This window comes from Mauremys mutica, chromosome 4 (genome assembly GCF_020497125.1).
Source record: "Mauremys mutica isolate MM-2020 ecotype Southern chromosome 4, ASM2049712v1, whole genome shotgun sequence".
Lineage (NCBI taxonomy): Eukaryota > Metazoa > Chordata > Testudines > Geoemydidae > Mauremys > Mauremys mutica.
Window position 1 is genome coordinate 121966488 of NC_059075.1, and position 18849 is coordinate 121985336.

General features: G+C 49.5%; 2 non-coding genes across 2 annotated transcripts; one reads left to right on the top strand and one right to left on the bottom strand.

Annotated features, from left to right (window-relative positions):
* The first annotated feature begins 4110 nt into the window (after positions 1-4110).
* Positions 4111-4183, top strand: TRNAV-UAC. Its single transcript has one exon. It is a non-coding gene; the product is annotated as a tRNA-Val (tRNA).
* A 7372-nt stretch (positions 4184-11555) lies between these two features.
* TRNAL-UAA lies at positions 11556-11638 on the bottom strand. Its single transcript has one exon. It is a non-coding gene; the product is annotated as a tRNA-Leu (tRNA).
* Positions 11639-18849: the final 7211 nt, after the last annotated feature.

Here is an 18849-nt window from a genome sequence, read left to right on the forward strand (position 1 = left end):
GTGCGTGTCACTCCCAGCTGATTTACTTTGGAGACCAGCTCCTCGCTGGGTTGGTATGTGGACCTGCCCTGCTGGGGCTGAACTGGTCCTGGTCCCCGGCTTGGGACTGTCTCTGCCAGCCCTCTGCAGGAGCAGCCAGCCAAAATCTGGATGTTGGTCCTAAAGACCTCTTCCCCTGTGGTTATGGTAGGTTCATCTGTGTACCTGGAGCGAGAGGTCATAGAATGAGTGAAGACATCCAGCCCCCTGCTTTTCCTTCTCAACGTGTGTAGGTGTCTCTCTCCTCCTCTTCAGCATACAGGCCTTCAGGGGGGCTGTTTATGGTGACAGAAGCCTGCAAGGCTAGGACATGCTCCCTTCATTCCACTGCCCAGTAGAGTGGGCTTAAGCTCTATGGAAAAATTGAGGGTGGGGGTATGATTTTGCAAGGGGATGTCACAGGCAGAGGGCAAAGAACGCCCGCCCGCCCGATTCCTATCTCCATCATCACTTGGCTTCCCTAGGACCCCACTTCCTGGCTTCTGCCAATTCTTCCTCTGCTGGTTGGTGGTAGGCCCAGCGGGCTAGGCCTAGTCCATCCCCTTGTCTCCCTGTACTCTCCACAGCGGTGGACAGCTGTCCCCTTGTTCAAACAGGGCCACACAGTGTTGGGGTGAGAGGGACACTAACTGCTGGGCTGGCAATGTTTTAACAAGGGCCTCCTTTCAAAAAATGTTCTGCTACTGGCACATGGACTACTCCACTGGGGGAGGGGGGGGGAATCATTCCCTGTCCCTCTGCCCATAGAATGCCCTGTTGTCCCCTCTCCCACACATCCCCCCTTGCTACACTCTGGCCCTGCTCATGTTAGCATCATGCACACAGCCATGGTTGGAAGCTGTTCCTTGAAGCACTGGTGGGGATGGGCAGGTGGGCCTGTGGCCATCAGTTGTGGGGGTTATGGACCCTCTCTGGGCTGGGATGTTAGGTGGGGAATCAGCAGGGAAATTCCTCTCTTCTCTTCCCCCCCTCCCCCCCGCCATATCCCCACCAACACAGGAGAGGAATACAGCTCCCTGGGTGGGTGGGGCATGGCTCCAAGCTCCTCTTGGTTTCAGCTCTTCTGCTCTGCAGCTGGACAGGTGCTGGTGCAGAGGGGCCTGCAGCACCCTAAGTCCCCAAATCCTCTTCCACTGGTGGAAGGCAGCATTAGGTCCCCTAGGGGCCCAGCAGAATGATAACGGGGGGGGGGGGCGGCTCTCGGAAGCGTGCACTGCTTACCAAGCTGAGCTAGCCCTAGCGTTTACAAACTATTATTTGCTGCTTCCCCTCCTGCCACTAACCTATTTTACTCCATGCTGCACCCATGGGTGCCCCCTAGAGTCAGTTTCAGATCATACTACTACATGCCTCCCCTGGCTGGAGGGCTGGGAGGGGGAGGTGCAGGGCAGGGAGCTGCCAGGATAATCACCAAAATAAACTGACTCATATAATGCATTAGGGGGAGGATTTGCAGCACCCGAGGGGGCTATCCTTCCTGGCTTAGCCCTCCCTTTGCACCAACTTATAGTGCAAGGAAAGAGTGAGATTCATCCTGCTACTCAACTCCTCAACCTACTCCTGCAAGCTGAAAGGTTAGGGGCAAAGCTGCCTTCAGAAATAATGACACCTAGTGCTAGATCAGTAGCAGAGCAGGGTTGTTATCCCCATTCTAGAGAGGGGAAAACTGAGGCACAAAGGATGGTAGGAATTAACCACTGGCCTGCAGGGTGACCTGGGACTAGAACCCACCTACCGTGAGTGCCTGTCCACCAAGTAATTAATTAAACACATGCAGCCCGGTGTGAATGCAAATGGTGCTACTGCACAAACAGGGAACTCACAGCGGGACACTCCTCTCCAGCCTAGTCCGATTGTAGTGTTGCTCAAGGGGAAAAAACCCAGCCTTTCCAAGCACACCCAACCCATTTCAGAGGGAGGGGAGTGGGGTCAGTGCTTAATTTGTAATGAAAAAGCTCCTCCGGCACAAATTAAGCCCTGCACACATCAAAGGGGGCAGGAACAGTGGGAGATGTTCCTCCTCCGGCTTGGAAAGGAAAAACTCAAATGTTTGCAACAGGGTTTAGCCAGAGCAAAGTGTGTGTGTGTGGGGGGGAAGACACATGCCGCTGTCTTCCCAAAGTTGACTAGGCAAGGTCTTCCCCCCCCCCGCCCCCCCCCCTCAGCTGGTTGAGGATGACATGGAGGGAGAGCCAGACAGCGAGCGAGGGGCAGGGGATGGCCAGAGCCGTGGAGCTGCAGGCCCCCCTGCTCCCCCAGACCACATGCAGTACAGAGCCGCCAGCCCCCCTCCCTGCAGCAGCCAGCGGCTCCCCCCAGCGCCCATCCTGCCTCCCACCTCTCCCCTGAAAGCCCCTCCTGACCCCCCGCATATGGCCCCACCCGCTCTCCGGAGACAGCCCCTCTTTGCGCCCTCCCAACCAGGGCTGGCTCTAGGATTTTTGCCGCCCCAAGCAAAAAAATGTTTGGTGCCCCCCTTTTTTTTCATGCCCCCCGGCCCCTCACCAACTCCACCCCTTCTGAACCCCTTCCCCAAATCCCCAGCCCCGCCTCCTCCCCCAGGTGTGCAGCATTTCCCTCCCCATTGCTTCCTGGGGGGCCCCACGACCTCCCACCCTAGCTCACCTCTGCTGTGCCTGCTCCCCCCAGTGTGCCGCCGCTCCGCTTCTCCCCCCTCCCTCTCAGGCGAGGGAGGGCAGAGCAGCGGCACATTCAGGGGAGCAGGCAGAGTGGAGGTGAGCTAGGGTGGGGGGGGGCGCAGGAAGTAACGGGGGTAGAGGAACCGCTCCCCGCTCCAGCTCACTTCCACTCCACCACTACCGCACAGCAAGCCTGGGAGGGGGGAGAAGCGGTGCAGCAGCACGTTCAGGGGCGCAGGTGAAGCAGAGGTGAGCTAGGGTGGTGGGGTGCAGGAAGTAAGGAGGGGTAGAGGAACCGTTCCCCACTCCAGCTCACCTCCACTCCACCGCCTCCTCGAGCGCCCACCACTCGGCTTCTCCTTCCTCCCAGACTTGCTGCGCAAAACAGCTGTTTCCCGGACAGCAAGTCTGGGAGGGAGGAGGGAGAAGAGAAGTGGCGGCTGGGCGCTCAAGGGAGCTGGGGCGGCAAGTGGGGGCGGCGGGGGCACTTTTTCCCCATGCCCCAGAGTTGGCACCTATGATGGCCGGCGCCAGAATACCGCCCCTAGAAATGTGCCACTCCAAGCACCTGCTTGTTTTGCTGGTGCCTGGAGCCGGCCCTGCCCCCAACACCCCATTACTCAGCCCCCACCTAACATCCCAGACAACCATCCACTACCCTTTGAGCCAGCCTCCCCTCCAATACCTGAAGCCTTCACCCACCTACCACTGATCCCCATCCTTTATCCAGCCCTCCCCAAGACCCCCCCACCAGCACTCCCCAAGTTCTGTGCAGCACTGTCTCCTAGCCCTGGTGCTGCCTGGGAGCAGGGAGCATTGTTCACACAGGCAGGGTGCTGGAGGTGTTGGCCTAGTGGGTGGAGCACTGGGCTGGGATTCAGCCCTGCCTACCAGTCTCAGCCTGGCTGGGTGACTGTGAATGAGTACCCTCGTCTCCCGGCACCTCAGTTTCCCCGTCTGTGAAATGGAAGCAGTGAGCTTGCCATCCTCTGCAACGCTATGTGAGAGCTACTGATTAAAGAGTGCTAGCTAAAAGTGGGGCATTATTATATGCCAGTTATTTTAGGTCACTCTATAACTGGTGCAAATTGGAGCAGCGACAGAGGGGGAGCCTTTCTGGGCATGACTGTTTTTTCCAGGGTTGGTGCACTCAGCTGACTGGCCATACACCATTGCTCTGGGGTCCTTCCCAGCCCCACTTCCCCGGCCCCATGCACGCAGACTTTGCACCTTCCTTGAGGAAGCACCCAGTCACAGAAAGCAATCTGCAAGTAACCACCATGCTGACCCTAGCTGTGTAGCTTCCCACAGGCAGGAAAGTGCTCTGAGCACTGGGCAAAGTGAACTCCCAGCATTTCCTGGACCTGCCCACAGCAGCTGTATGACCCCTGGACTGACAAAAGGGGGAGGTGGAGCTCTTTTTCTGTTAGATGGTTCTATAGTGTAGTGGTTATCACATCTGCTTTACACCCAGAAAGTCCTGGGTTCAAGCCCCAGTAGAACCAATGATGGGAGATTTTATGGGCAGCTATGAATAATGCCAGGGTGCCTGATGTACCTCTCATCAGAGGTTGATTTTATCCCCCAGCAGGGGAGAGGCGCTGCCAGCTACTGCTTCTGCCACTTGCCCCAGCTTGCAGCATTCTGTGCTGCCCCCATGTGACCATTGCAAGTACTACATCCAGCCTCCATTTCTCTGATACAACCTGGGGGTTCAGGGCCCTGTCTCTTCACTAGGAACTGGCAGAGGTACCAGCACCAGACCCCTCCCACCTCCAAGCAAGGCAAAAGTGGTCAGTAGAATCCCCCCACCACTCCCAGGGGGTGATCAGAGGGTTGAGCCTCTTGCTCCCTCACAGGTGTCTGCCCCTGCGCCCTGCCCCTGCTGGAGACAATCCCTCCTGGGGGATGAATGTAACTGCCCATGAGGAGGGGAGAGAGAGAAGGGTTTTCCAGCAGTGCCAGAGGACTGGGGTATGTGGGTGAGGGCCAGAGGGTGACTGGGGTAGTGGTCAAGGGGTCATTTGGCCCTGGCCTTTTCCCAGAGCCAACAATGGTCTGCAGCCTCTGTACACCCAGGGAGAAGGATCCAGCCCGTCCATCCGCCTGGTAATGCTGCAGGGCTCAGCTGGGCCATGTTCATGGGGTACAGAACCCTAGGAAGGGAGGAGCTGTACTGCCAGGGCGCTCAGCTCAGCTATTTCCCAAACTTCTCACTGGCAGTTTCCCAATGGCAGGCGCTCTGCTGATAAACTAAGAGCCACTGGTGATGATAGGGCGGGCACAGGGCATGGTAAGGAAAGGGGCATTAATACATGTTGGGTATTGGGGGGAAAAAGTCATTGGCATCACCTGAACAGGGACTTGAACCCTGGACCCTCAGATTAAAAAAAAATCTTATGTGCTACCAACTGAGTTATTCAATCTAAATTTTTTCCTACAGCAGCAAATCACTAATCCAAGCAATTGTACTGGCTGTAGTTTCAATACTTTTGTAGCTATATCTACATGTTCATTTAAACAGCACCAGATGCCTAAAACCTGGTGAGAAAACATACAAGAGACCAAAAAAAAAAAAAAAAAAAAGTAGCAGCTCTTAGATATAATTTAGTTTAACAGAAGCAGGAGCTTGAACCTGGCTACCCATCCTCCCTGTATAGGCTCCTTCTTTCCCAAAAGGTTCCCCACTTCCTAACAAACCAAACCCCTCCTTCCTACACCATCCTCTCAGCCATTCCTTGAGACCCTGTAGTTCTGTCTATCTAACTGGCCCTGCACATGGCACTGTAAGCATTTCAGAGACTGCTACCATGGAGGACCTGGATTTTAATCACTTACCTAGCAGCCTAAATTTGGCCTCCAGGACCTCTATCCTACCTTTCCCCATGTCACTGGTACCCATGTGTACCACGGCCACTGGCTCCTCCCTAGCACCGCACATAGCCTGGCTAGATGTCTCGAGACATTGGCAACTTTCGCACCCTGCAGGCAATTCCCCATGTGCTTCTCCCAGTCATCACAAACCCAGCTATCTATATTTCTAATGATCAAATCCCCCATTACTATTAGGAAGAGACACGTAATAAATGGGATTCCCTCCCGCAAAGAGGTATCCTCAGTGCAAGAGGATACCATGACATCATCTGGAAGGAGGTTCCTAAATATGGGATCATTTCCCTCCACTCCACTTTGATGTTCTCCTTCTCCGAGACATTCATCCTCCTCAACAACACAGAGGCTGTCAGACTGCGGGTAGGACCACTCTACCGTGTCCTGGAAAGTCTCATCTGTGTACCTCTGTCTCCCTTAGCTCCTCCAGTTCAGCCTCTCTGATCTCCAGAGCCTGTACTTGGTTTCTGAGGGCCAGGAGCTCCTTGCACCGAATGCACACGTACACCACCTGCCCCCAAGGCTGGCAATCAGACATTCTGCATTCAGTGCAATAAACTCTGCCACTGGACTTCTACTTGCATTCTCTTTTTCACTCCTGCAGCCATTTTTGTTGGGTTTTGTTTTTGTTTTGTGGGAGGGTCTTTATTGGCCTAAGTCTAGAGAATGTTCATCTGGTGTATCTGGCTTTCCCACTCCCTTGCAAAATTCCCATGTTCACTAACTCCTCTGGTCACTTAAGAGGGGGCTTTTTAAAGATCTGTTCTCCCTGAGTAGCCCCACCCCTGGTTACGGGTTGATGGGTGCTAAACGGTTTAGGGATCAAAGCCTCCTTAAGAAGCTCTCAGTCTTGCTTAGCAGGCTGGTAGGCTCAGCACATGGCCCCCCGAACAAACAGCACGCTGTATACTTCAGTCAAGCTGCAAGCACACAACAAACTGACAACAAACTCACCCCAAGATTCACACAGTCACTCCTCCTTCAGCTGGAGAACTCCCTTGCAAAACTCTGTTAGCTGCTCCTGTTCTCTGGCTGGGATCTGGTCACTTCAAAGACACAGGACACAGTGAGCTCCGCTAGAGGGCTAACAAACTATTTAAAGACATACTACCCTAGTCCTATTCACTATAATCCACCACTCCCCAACCCACTATGGTGGGTAACATTCATCCCCTCCCCCTCACTGACTCTCCACCCCCAGTCTAACCATCACCCCCATTCTCTGGGGAGTTAATGTTGTGACCAACCCATCACCCCAGCCTCCCTCTCCTTCAGCAAACATCACACCCCACCTGCCCCGGACCTGCATCAAGCATCATTTCCCCTACGGTTGGGGAGTTGGTTCCTTTGCACTGTGCTACAATAGAGAAGCAGCCAGCAGGTGTCACTGTGAGATCAAGGAAGAAAAGGAAAATGTTCTTTCATGTGCTCATGGCATGTGGCTCAGAAACCCACAAAGTCAAGGATGGTATTAGCCAATCATCTCTGTTAAGTGTAGTATACACCACATTAATAAGTATTATGTCGATGGAATTATTAAAATATGCATTTTACACACACACACACACACACACACACACACACACGACTGTTGGGAAGTGTTGTTAACCAACTGTATTATGCTTTCCCCACAATTCTGGCACCCATGTCAAGTATTCCACAACACTTTGCAAAGCTGAATTCAGCTTTGACATTAGACAATAGTCAGAGGGGTAGCCATGTTAGTCTGGTTCTGTAAAAGCAGCAAAGAATCCTGTGGCACCTTATAGACTAACAAACATTTTGCAGCATGAGCTTTCGTGGGTGAATACCCACTTCGTCGGATGCAAGACTTGCATCCGACGAAGTGGGTATTCACCCATGAAAGCTCATGTTGCAAAACGTCTGTTAGTCTATAAGGTGTCACAGGATTCTTTGCTGCTTTTATTAGACAATAGGAAATTTATCAAAGGCAAAGTACTTTAATGTGTTGCCAGGGTACAAGCTGATACCTTCGTGGACCAGTACCTGGAATGCTAATATCCAGAACAAAGATAAGGAAAGTATAGAACAACAAGTTAAGGAACTAGGACAAACTGATGGATTGGATTTTAGTGACTTTAGAAAGCTTTGTAACTTGTAAAATCATCTGATAAATACTGCTATCTGGAATGTGTTTCTTTGAAGGACATGTTCTGTGTAAGGTGAATATGCAGCGAGAATTTGCTTCTGAGAAGTAGCTATGTATGTCTCCTTTACATATTGTACTGATTTGTCTTTAGACAATACATTTGGCTAAGTTCAATTATTTGGTCTCTTGAACATTTTAAGAGCAAACCACGAATGTAGTTGGACAACTGGCTACACCTTTTAGTCAAAATGGGAAACAGGAAGGCAAAAATAAAAATCAGTAGGTAATTAAAGCAGAAAGAGCCATTATTTTTCATGGATGTTTCAAGGAAATTTGGTGTGAATCACATCAGTTGTTTTTGGATGGAAAAGAAATGTTGGGAAGAAAATTACCACGTTTAGCAACATTCTGAGGGTTTTCATCATCCAAATAAAAGTCATTTTTCAGTGACAACCTCAAATAAAAAACTGTAACCAACAGATCTGAGCATGGTTGGTATAGTGATGTTATAGTAATGTTATAGTAAGCTTATAGGTTATAATTTCATGTATATAGTTATGAGGCTGAAAATGTATCCGCATGGCTTAAAGCAAGCCCAGGCAAAAACTCTCCAAGAACAGAAAGGCAGTTCACACCTCATCAGGGCATGTATGGGACAAACCCAGCCCAGCCTCTCAGGAACAAAGGATGCTGGCCTAGGCAGAAACAAAAGGATCTGTTGGACTCTCAAGTGAGTCACCCCCCTTCCTTTGGTCAGTTTGGGACTGTGATGAGGTAATGCTCACCTGACCCTGAAGAGGGGTGGAGGTGGGCAAAGCCAAGAGGCTTGATAAAAGAGAGAGACGTTTGCCATGCTCTTCCTCTCGCTTCCACCTACATCTACATACACCACCACCACCACCAAGTGGCTGAAGCGCTGATCAAAGGGGAGAGCCTGGCTGAAGGGCAGCCAGCCAGCCTGTGGTGAGAAGCATCTAAGTTTGTAAGGGCATATCAATTCTTTGTTAAATTGACAAAGTCATATAAGCTTGCAGCGTCCGGCAGGCATAACTGGACACTGCAAGATGCAGGTTCCTAGGATTGTGTCTGGGATCAGAGATATTGGCTAGTGTCATTCGGTTTCACAATCCAAGGAGCAGTGGCTGTGCGTGCCAGAGGCTGTGTGTGAACAGCCCAGGAGTGGGGTTCTTACAGCAGAGTAGGGTAAGGCTGGCTCCCAGAGTCAAGGCTTAGAGTGACCTAGCAGATCACCGGTCCAGATAACACCAGGGGAACATCACAATCGGACCCTAGTGAAGCCATTAATACAGGAGCATAAAAGACAGCAGGCATTAAGAGGGAAATAAGAAGGGCCAAAATGGAGTTAGAAGAGGAAATAGCTAAAGATGTAAAAATCAAACAAGAGATTCTTGAAATAGAACAAGAAGCCTGTGAAAGAAATTGGTGGATCTATGGGGTCACTAGGGGCTAGTGGGAGCAATTAAAGGACATTGCTGAGAAGCTAAATGAATTCTTTTATCGGTTCTTTTGTCCTTTCTTCCCAGCTTCACCCTGCATATTATAGAACATAGGTCACTGAACTCCAGTTTAGAAAACAGACCTCATAGAAGAGAAGGAGGTGCCCAGACATAGGACTTTTTGCAGAATACACATTTCAATCCCACCTAAACATCTTTCCTCAAGTGAAATTAAGTTTACAGACACATGGAATTTGCACTCCTCTAGACTCACCTTCCAAGAACAGTAGAGTGTAAGAAAATGCTGCATGCTCCCTTTCAGGGCATCTCCCCGAGAAGAACTCACTTCTCTCCACTCTGCTGTAGACCCCAACACTCAGGTGAGAGCCCAGGGTGGGTAGGAAGGCAGGAAAGGGAAAATGCTCCCCCAGGGAGGTTCTATAGTGCTTTACATATAGCAAGTCCTGGGTTCTAGTAACAGTGTTTAAAAAAATCCAACATTGCAGTTTTCAGGGGCTAGTTTTGTTTCACTGGGTCAGATGGTGTTTGTGTGACACCACCAAGCTGGCTCAATCTGTAATAGCCAAGTGTTCACTACTCCTCAGGCAATAGAATTTCATGCAATTTCTTTGCATCTTTAGACACACTTCTTCTCATGTTCAGTATAGCCGACCCCAAGAGGTCAAATACTTGTAAACCCTGTGACCTGAAGCCCCGGAGAGAAGGTACCTGAAGCAGAGCACTGTATAAGCAGAAAAAGCTTGTCTCTTGCCAACAGAAGTCAATTCAGTAAAAGGTATTGTCACGCCCTCCTTGTCCCTGTCATAATGCAGACACCCTAGGGACGATCTGATGGGGTGATATTCAGCTGCAAAGGGCTACATTTGGAGTCAGCTCAATGGTGGCGAGGCGACAGTGTCACAAACACCGTCTGCCCCAGCAAAACGAAAATCAGCGCCTGAAAATTGCTGTGCTGGATAGGCTGAGTCTTAAAGACCCACTAGTCCCCAGACAATACAACAGACACTTACACAATTTCTCTGCTGTCTTAATCGTAGGTCAGACCCCAAAAATCAGGAGATTAGCTACATGGTAAAGTTATTAGTGATGTAGAAATGTTCATATTTTTATTTGGAAAGGAAGAGGATGATGTATTCATAGCACATGAGAATGCTGAGCTACTAATCCTTTCATAATTAAGACGGATATTAAATAGCATCTGCTAGGAGTAAACATTTTGAAGTCAGTAGGCCCAAACAGTTTGCATTCAAGTCCTAAAAGAGTTGGCTGAGGAATTCTCTGGTTCATTTTTAATAAGTTTTAGAATACTGAGGAAGTTCCAGAAGACTGGAAGAGTGCTGATGTTGTGTCAATATACAAAAAAGGCTGACGGAATGATCCAGGTAATTATAAAGCACTTAGCCCAAGATTAGTTCCAGTAGGGAGGTCAATTGTATAGTATTAAACTGGCCAGTCCTGTTTTTGAGAGTTTTTTTCCCACATCCGGTACTGGGACAAAACCGGATGTGGTTTTGTGGGGTATTGGATGGGGAAATGCCACTCCGCCCTCTCTGGCTCTTACAAATGACACCTCTCCTATGCTGTGACCGCAACTGCATTGTCACGTCGGTGGGGGCAGGGTAAGGCTTGGCAAGGGCTGGGCCACGCCTTGTTCCCAGAATGTCCAGTATTCCAGGAACATGGAGTGGCTTCTTTCGTACCACTGCAAAATACTGGAAAAGCTGATACAGGATTAAATCAGTAGAGACTGGGAATATAATTAATGCCAATCAACCCGGTTTTATGGAAAGTCAGCCTTAGCAAATCAACTCGATATTTTTGGATGAGATGACAAAGCTTGGTTGATAAAGGTAACTGCGTACATGTCATATATTTGGACGTTTGGAGACTTAGCACCACACAGCATTCTGATTAAAAAATTAGCCCTGCTCCACATCAAGAGGAACCATCTGATCCCTCAGGACAAATGGGATCAGCTCTCTCTTTTTTCTGTGATACAGACTTCATCCAGACACCAGCTCCTCGGCATTTTGTGATGCGTGACTTTGGGTTCTCGCCATGTGAGCAACTTTGTGGTGTGATGGGGTAGCATGCCAGCCTCAGGCCTAGAGAAGAATTCAGGGGTGTGGTGATACAAAGTAGCTCCTTCAGCAGTGCTACAAATATTCTCCCCTCCTCAAGTCCCATCCAATCCAGATCAAGGAATTCAAGGGAAATCATAAAATATTATGACAAGGTCTATAGAAAAAGCTAAACCAGAGCTACGGAGGGCCTAAGTTAATCATTTACTTTAGCATTATTCAGTGTGACGATTGAATGTCAAGTGGAGTCAAGAACTGTGGAAAGAAAATGGTTTTATTTATTGTTAAATGGAGATGTTGGGTGGGGAAAAAACACTTCTACCAGAAGTGGGGTTCGAACCCACGTGGACATACGTCCATTGGATCTTAAGTCCAACGCCTTAACCACTCGGCCATTCTGGTGATTGATAGTTTGGTGCTTTTGCCATAGTGAATTTTGCTCCCTGGATCAATGACTCATTCACTGTGAGGTTCCCTGACTCTTTAGCAAGTCAGGGGAAAGTTGTGAGGACAGGTATTTCCTGTTCTCCCCCTCCTGCACTTTCAGCTCAGTCCATACCTCTATGAGCTCCAACTCTTTCTTCCTGACTGTAATTTACAGAGATTCTGCCTACCACAGCTGCCAGGATCACAGTTAAACAGAGCCCTGAGGGCTCCCTGAGCAAGTAGCATAGTGTAGTGGTGTGCTCGGCTCTTTTCAGACAGAACTGAGTTTAAGGCCCACTCCAGTAAAACCAGCAGCTCCTCTTTGAAGCAGCAGTGTTTAAATAGTACCCTTTTGCTCTACATTTCCTTATCTTTCCCTCCTTCTCCCCAGTCTCCTGTGGATTACAGCAGGGAGGTGAAGGCAGTTGTGGAAATGAGATTTGATCATCAGGCAAGGAGAAGTAGGGTGTGTGGTGACAGTGTAAACTGCTTGGTAGGTTGCCTGCCAGGTGTCATTGTGGGGGACACCTAGACAGACCTCTGATGAGCAGTGAGGAGGAGCTTGCAGTTGTGGTCCATTTTGATACCAGTGATCTGGAGAGAGATCCTGAAAGCTAAATGTTAGGGTGACCATATGTTCTGGTTTGGCTGGGACAGTCCCTTTTTTAAGCCTTGTTGGCAAGAGCAAATGGGACAGATGCACAGTTTTGCCATAAAAGTGGGATGCGACCCCTAGCAGGGAGTGGAGGAACGTGTGCAGGGGGCAGGGATTGACAACACCAGCCTCGCACAGGAGGAAGTGCTCAGGAGAGCAGCTTGGGCCAGGCCAGCCCTGCGTGGGAGGGAGGCAGAGGGTCTCGGGCCATTCCACGGGGCCCTCAGGCTGGCCCTGTGCAGGCAGGAGGCAGGGAGGGCTCAGGCCAGCCCCACATGGAGTGGGGCCTTGGACCCCTCATGGTGTGTCCCATTTTCCCTTTCGGAAAATATGGTCACCCTACTAAATGTAGACTGCTAGGTCAAAGGCTCAGGGACAGGGCCTCAGCGGTAGCACTCTGTGAAATGCTTTGCTTCCTGGGCAAGTCCAGCTAGGCATGGGGAATGCCAGGGTCTCCATGTGTGGTTGAAAAGATGGTGCCAAGAAGGAAAGTTTCAATTGATTAGACACTGGGGAACATTTTTGCTGCCGGCTTCACCTGAGTCAAAATGGAACCAGATGGCTGCCAAATGAATAAATAAGATACCGGAGGAATGTTTAAAGCGAGAGCTGGAGGAGAGGCTGCAGGAGGTGAGGAGCCCCTAAATCAGCCAGGGACATCTGTTAAAGACATGGGTGCTGCAGTGGTGTGTGTGCACGCACCCAGGAAATGGGAGGCTGCACATTACAAGTGTATAGGCGACGGGGACAGGGAATTTACACGGGTAAGTTCTGCAGAAGGTGGAACCATATGGGGCTCCCAGCAAAGACAGGCACATTTCACCACCCATCACAGAGGCCCGTGGGAGGCTGCTCAGGAATTTGGAGTGCATGGGCAGAGAGGCTTAGCTGGATATTGTTTTAGTAGAGGGTGTGTGTATGTTCTTGTTCTGTTCGGCTGTAGGAAAGGATAAGGAAGTCCACAGATGCCATGCTTGTAATACAGTAAGAGATAGAGAAGCAGCTAGAATGCCAGCAGAGTAGCTTTTATAGAAAAGGCATCCAGTAAAGTGGGCAGTGCGAAGGAAAGATGGAGTGTCTGAGGACTGACCAACTATGGTGAATGCCCTACACAGATCACATAAAAAGCAGATCTGAGCATGTTCTTGAATGATGAGTCCTTTTGAAATGAAAGGCCAACTACGCCAAGCATCAGCCCACCGACCACTGCTGTTTATCAGATTTGTGGACTATGTCAGCGGGACGATCCCAATAGGACAGGGGTTCTCAAACTGGGGGTCGGGACCCCTCAGGGGGGTTACGAGGTTATTACATGGGGGGGTTGCGAGCTGTCAGCCTCCACCTCAAACTCTGCTTTGCATCTAGCATTTATAATGGTGTTAAATATATAAAAAAGTGGTTTAATGTATAAGGGTGGGGGGGTTGCACTCAGAGGCTCGGTATGTGAAAGGGGTCACCAGTACAAACATTTGAGAACCACTGCAATAGGAAAAGGCGAGAAGCTGTTCTATGCAGACAATATAGCAATAAAGGCATCCTCAAAGGAAGGATGGTAGAAGAAATGGTAAACCAGTGATATGACGAGTAAGCAGGAGTGGGATGAAAATGAGCATGACTAAAACTGAGGTCAAGTAGGTCAGTAGAGGTGTAACAGAGATTAATGGCGTGCTTTTAAAGCAGACTGAGCAGTTCAAGTACCTTGGCAGCAGGGTTACAGAAGTTGGCAAGTTTGAATGGGAGACCCAGTCTAGACTAGGGAGTGCTGGAAGAGTGTGGAATAACATTTTAGGTGATGTCTATGAGAAGAGTATGCCACCAAGACTGAAAGTACAACTGTACAGAACAATGATGCATCCTCCAATGCTGTCTGGTGCAGAAGCTTGAGTGGCAAAGAGACGGCAGGTTCAAAACCTACACTTGTTTGAGATTAGATGCCTTCACACCAGAAGAGGAGTTCACAAACACAATGAAAGCACTGCGGGGGAAGTCAAAGTTCATGATGTGGCTAACAAAATCCAGAAAGTGCAATTTTGCTGGTAGCAACCTATACAGAGGATGAATGAAGGAGACCTGGTGAAGAGAGCATGGAAGGAGAAAGTAGCAGGAAAGAGACACCAAGGAAAGTTGAGGAAGCATCAAAGAAGATGGGAAGCAGGTGGACCTTAGTGCCATCTAGGACAAGGTGGGCAAACTACAGCCCCGCAGGCCGCATCCAGCCCGCGGGACCGTCCTGCCCAGCCCTTGAGCTCCTGACTGGGGATGCTAGACCCTGGTCCTTCCTCTGCTGTCCCGCCTCCTCCACAGCCACACAGGCAGCGTGGCCGGCTCTGGCTAGGTGGCATGGCTGCCAGTCCAGCCGCTCTGAGTGGCATGGTAAGGAGGCAGGGAGTGGGGGTGTTGGATAAGGAGCAGGGTGTCCCAGGAGGCAGTCAGGAGACAGGGAGCGGTTGGATAGGGTGGAGGTTCTGGGGGGATGGGGGAGCAGTCAGGGGATGGGGAACAGGGGAGTTGGATGGGGTGGAGGTTTTAGGGGGGCGGTCAGGGAACAGGGGGCAGTTGGATGGGGCAGAGGTTCACGGAGGGGCTGTCAGGGGACAGAGAATAGGGGCAGTTGGATAGTTATGGAAGTCCCAGGGTGCCTGTCAGGGGCTGGGGGTGTGGATAGGGGTTGGGGCAGTCAGCGGACAGGGAGCAGAGGGTGATTGGATGGGGTGGAGGTTCTGTGGGGGGACAGGGATGGTCAAGGGACAGGGAACAGGGGGAGGTTTTGGGACCAATCTTATTTAACCTTTTTATTACTGATCTTGGCACAAAAAGTGGGAATGTGCTAATAAAGTTTGCGGATGACACAAAGCTGGGCGGTATTGCTAACACAGAGAAGGACCGGGATATCATACAGGAAGATCTGGATGACCTCGTAAACTGGAGTAATAGTAACAGGATGAAATTTAATAGTGAAAAGTGCAAGGTCATTCATTTAAGGATTAATAACAAGAATTTTAGTTATAAATTGGGGACACATCAGTTGGAAGTAACAGAGGAGGAGAAGGATCTCGGAGTATTGGTTGATCACAGGATGACTATGAGCCATCAATGTGATATGGCCGTTAAAAAAGCTAATGCAGTTTTAGGATGCATCAGGCGAGGTATTTCCAGCAAAGATAAGGAGGTGTTAGTACTGCTATATAAGGCACTGGTGAGACCTCACCTGGAATACTGTGTGCAGTTCTGGTCTCCCATGTTTAAGAAGGATGAATTCAAGCTGGAACAGGTTCAGAGACGGGCTACTAGGATGATCCGAGGAATGGAAAACCTGTCTTATGAAAGGAGACTCAAAGAGCTTGGCTTGTTTAGCCTAACCAAAAGAAGGCTGAGGGGGGATATGATTGTTCTTTATAAATATATCAGAGGGATTAAAATCAGGGAGGGAGAGGAATTATTTAAGCTTAGTACCAATGTGGACACAAGAACAAATGGATATAAACTGGACACTAGGAAGTTTAGACTTGAAATTAGATGAAGGTTTGTTCCTTCATTAAGGAGTGAAGTTCTGGAACAGCCTTCTAAGGGGAGTAGTGGGGGCAAAAGACATATCTGGCTTTAAGACTAAGCTTGATAAGTTTATGGAGGGGATGGTATGATGGGATAGCCTAATTTTGGCAATTAATTTAGCAATTGATCTTTGATTATCAGCAGGTAAGTATGCCCAGTGGTCTGTGATGGGATATTAGATGGGGTGGGATCTGAGTTACTACAGAGAATTCTTTCCTGGGTGCTGGCTGGTGAGTCTTGCCCACATGCTCAGGGTTTAACTGATCGCCATATTCGGGGTTGGGTAGGAATTTTCCTCCAGGGCAGATTGGCAGAGGCCCTGGAGGTTTTTCACCTTCCTCTGCAGCATGGGGCACGGGTCACTTGCTGGAGGATTCTCTGGAGCTTGAGGTCTTCAAACCACAATTTGAGGACTTCAATAACTCAGACATAGGTTAGGGGTTTGTTATAGAAGTGGATGGATGAGATTCTGTGGCCTGCATTGTGCAGGAGGTCAGACTAGATGATCATAATGGTCCCTTCTGACCTTAAAGTCTATGAGTCTATGAGGTTGGATACACGTGGGAGTCCTTGTGGGACAGCTAGGGGGTGGGAGTGTGGATAGGAATCGGGGCAGTCAGGGGACAGGGAGCAGCGGGGTTGGACAGGGGGTTGGGTCCCGGGGTGGCTGTTTGGGGCAGGGTGTCACAGGAGAGGCTGTCAGGGAACAAGGAACAGGGGGGTTGGATGAGTCAAAGGTTCTGAGGGGGGCAGGAAGTGGGAGGTGGCGGATGGGGGCAGGGGCCAGGCTGTTTAGGGGGGCAGTTTTGCAACCTCGATGTGGCCCTTGGGCCAAAAATTTTGCCCATCCCTGACCTAGGATAAAAGATGGTAGATGATGGTGTTACAACCCGACCACAGATGATGGAGTAATGGAAAGAAGAAGTGTGTGTACGAGTGACAGAAGTAGCAAGAAACCACAGAAACAGACACAGAGAAGGAGCAGAAAAGCCAAGCACACAGCCAAGACAAGCACTGGGACATGGCCCTGAGCAAAGCTAGGAGAGAGCTTTGGAGCTAAGTGCTGCCTGGAATGGTGCTTGGAACCATAAGCAATGACATTGTCTCTCATTGTTTGATTCCTACTGTGTTCAGGGGAACAGGACTTTGTACATTCTTTGTGGCTGCCTCCTACACACCCCCTCACGGCCAGAGGTAGCCTCAGTTTCTCTTGTTCCTGGGCTCCTCAGACTTCACACACTGGCTTCTTTCTGTGCAAACATCCCTCCTTAGGGTCTGGGTTTATTAATAGTTCAGTTACAAACAAAACTCAAAGTCTCAAAATAAAGTTCACACCATCCACCTCAGTTCCCTGCTTTTCGCTGGCCACTCCCAGCCTTACTTGGCTGGAGTCTTCTTGTCCTGGTGTCTCAAGCTCTTCTGTAGCCAACTACTCTTTGCAACCTGCTGGAGTCTAATTTTCTGCAGCTCCCTCTGCCACAGCTGCCCTCTCTCAGGCCCCATGGCAAGGCTGCTAATGAGGCACAGATGTGCTGGATCTGCTCCCTCTTAAAGGGACCCCATCCACCCTGTGATAATAAACAAACAAGACTGCATTAAAGAAATGCTTAACTCCATCATCAATTTCTCCTCCTAATTATAACAATCCACCAGATCTCAAAGTTTTGGCTAGCCACCCAGGTTGAAAGGGGTAACTATTGAAAAATACAGCAAACAATCTAAGATAAGTTTTCTGTAAAATGTTTTCTGGCTGAATTCACATCCTTGGTGTGACCAGCTCTGGTGATTTTCCAACAAGGCTCGTGATATTTGATGTTCTTCTTAAACACCCATAGCTTTAATTTAAGGAAAAAAAAGTGCATTGTCAGCCTTTGTGGTGGTAGAAAAAAGCTGGAAAATGTGAAACCCAAAGGCTCCAAACCCAGGATATACATAAAAGAACCTAATATAAGTTTGGTTGATTTTACTCTTGATTGAAAACAATCCCAGGAGTTCTTGGACCCCTATTCACAACTGATGACTGTTTGGAGCTGGCATTACCTCATCCTGTTCATAGGCCTGGTTTACACTACAAGTTTATGTCAAATTTAGCAGCGTTAAATTGAAGTAACCCTGCACCTGTCCGCACAACTAAGCCATTTACTTCGATATCAAGGGCTCTTAACATTGATTTCTGTTGCCCAGTCCTGCTTCTGTGATCTCTAACACCAAAGCCGCAGGCACTCAATATTAAGATGCAAAATGCGACCTTGTACCGAAATCACATGTGCTATGTAATGTGAATAGTGTTGTTCACTGTAAAAAAGTATACCCATTGTTCTGTAAAATGTATCTTTTTAAATACTTCTCTCCCTTTTTTCCCTCCCACAGCTTCAAATTTTTCAAGCCTCCCTCCTCCGTACCAAAGGCTATCTCAGATAAGGCAGCAAACAAAAAAACGCATGTGAGATGAAATGTTCACTGAGATCATGCAGTTGACCCTCAATGAAAGAGCTCATCTGAATGAGTGGAAGGACACAGTATCACAGTACAGGAAAGTGGCCAGTGAACGTGAGGACAGCAGGGATGAATGTGAGGACAGGAGGGATGAACTTGAGGACAGGAGGGATGCTCAAGATGAGAGGTGGCAGCAGGAAGATCAGAGGAGGCAGGATGTAATGCTGGGGCTACTGCAGGATCAAATGGACATGCTCAGGTGTCTGGTGGAGCTTCAGGAACGGCAGCAGTGCCACTGCAGCCCCTGTTTAACCCCCCTCCCCACGTTCCATAGCCTCCTCACCCAGACGCCCAAGAATGTGGGAGGGGGAGGTTCCATGCACCCTGCCACTCCACCCCAGTGGACAGCCCAAGCAACAGAAGGCTGTCATTCAACAAGTTTTGAAGTGGCCTTTTCTTTCCCTCCTCCCCCACCCCACCTGGGCTACCTTGTCAGTTATCTCCCCATTTTTATAATCAATTAAAAAAGAATACATGGTTTTTA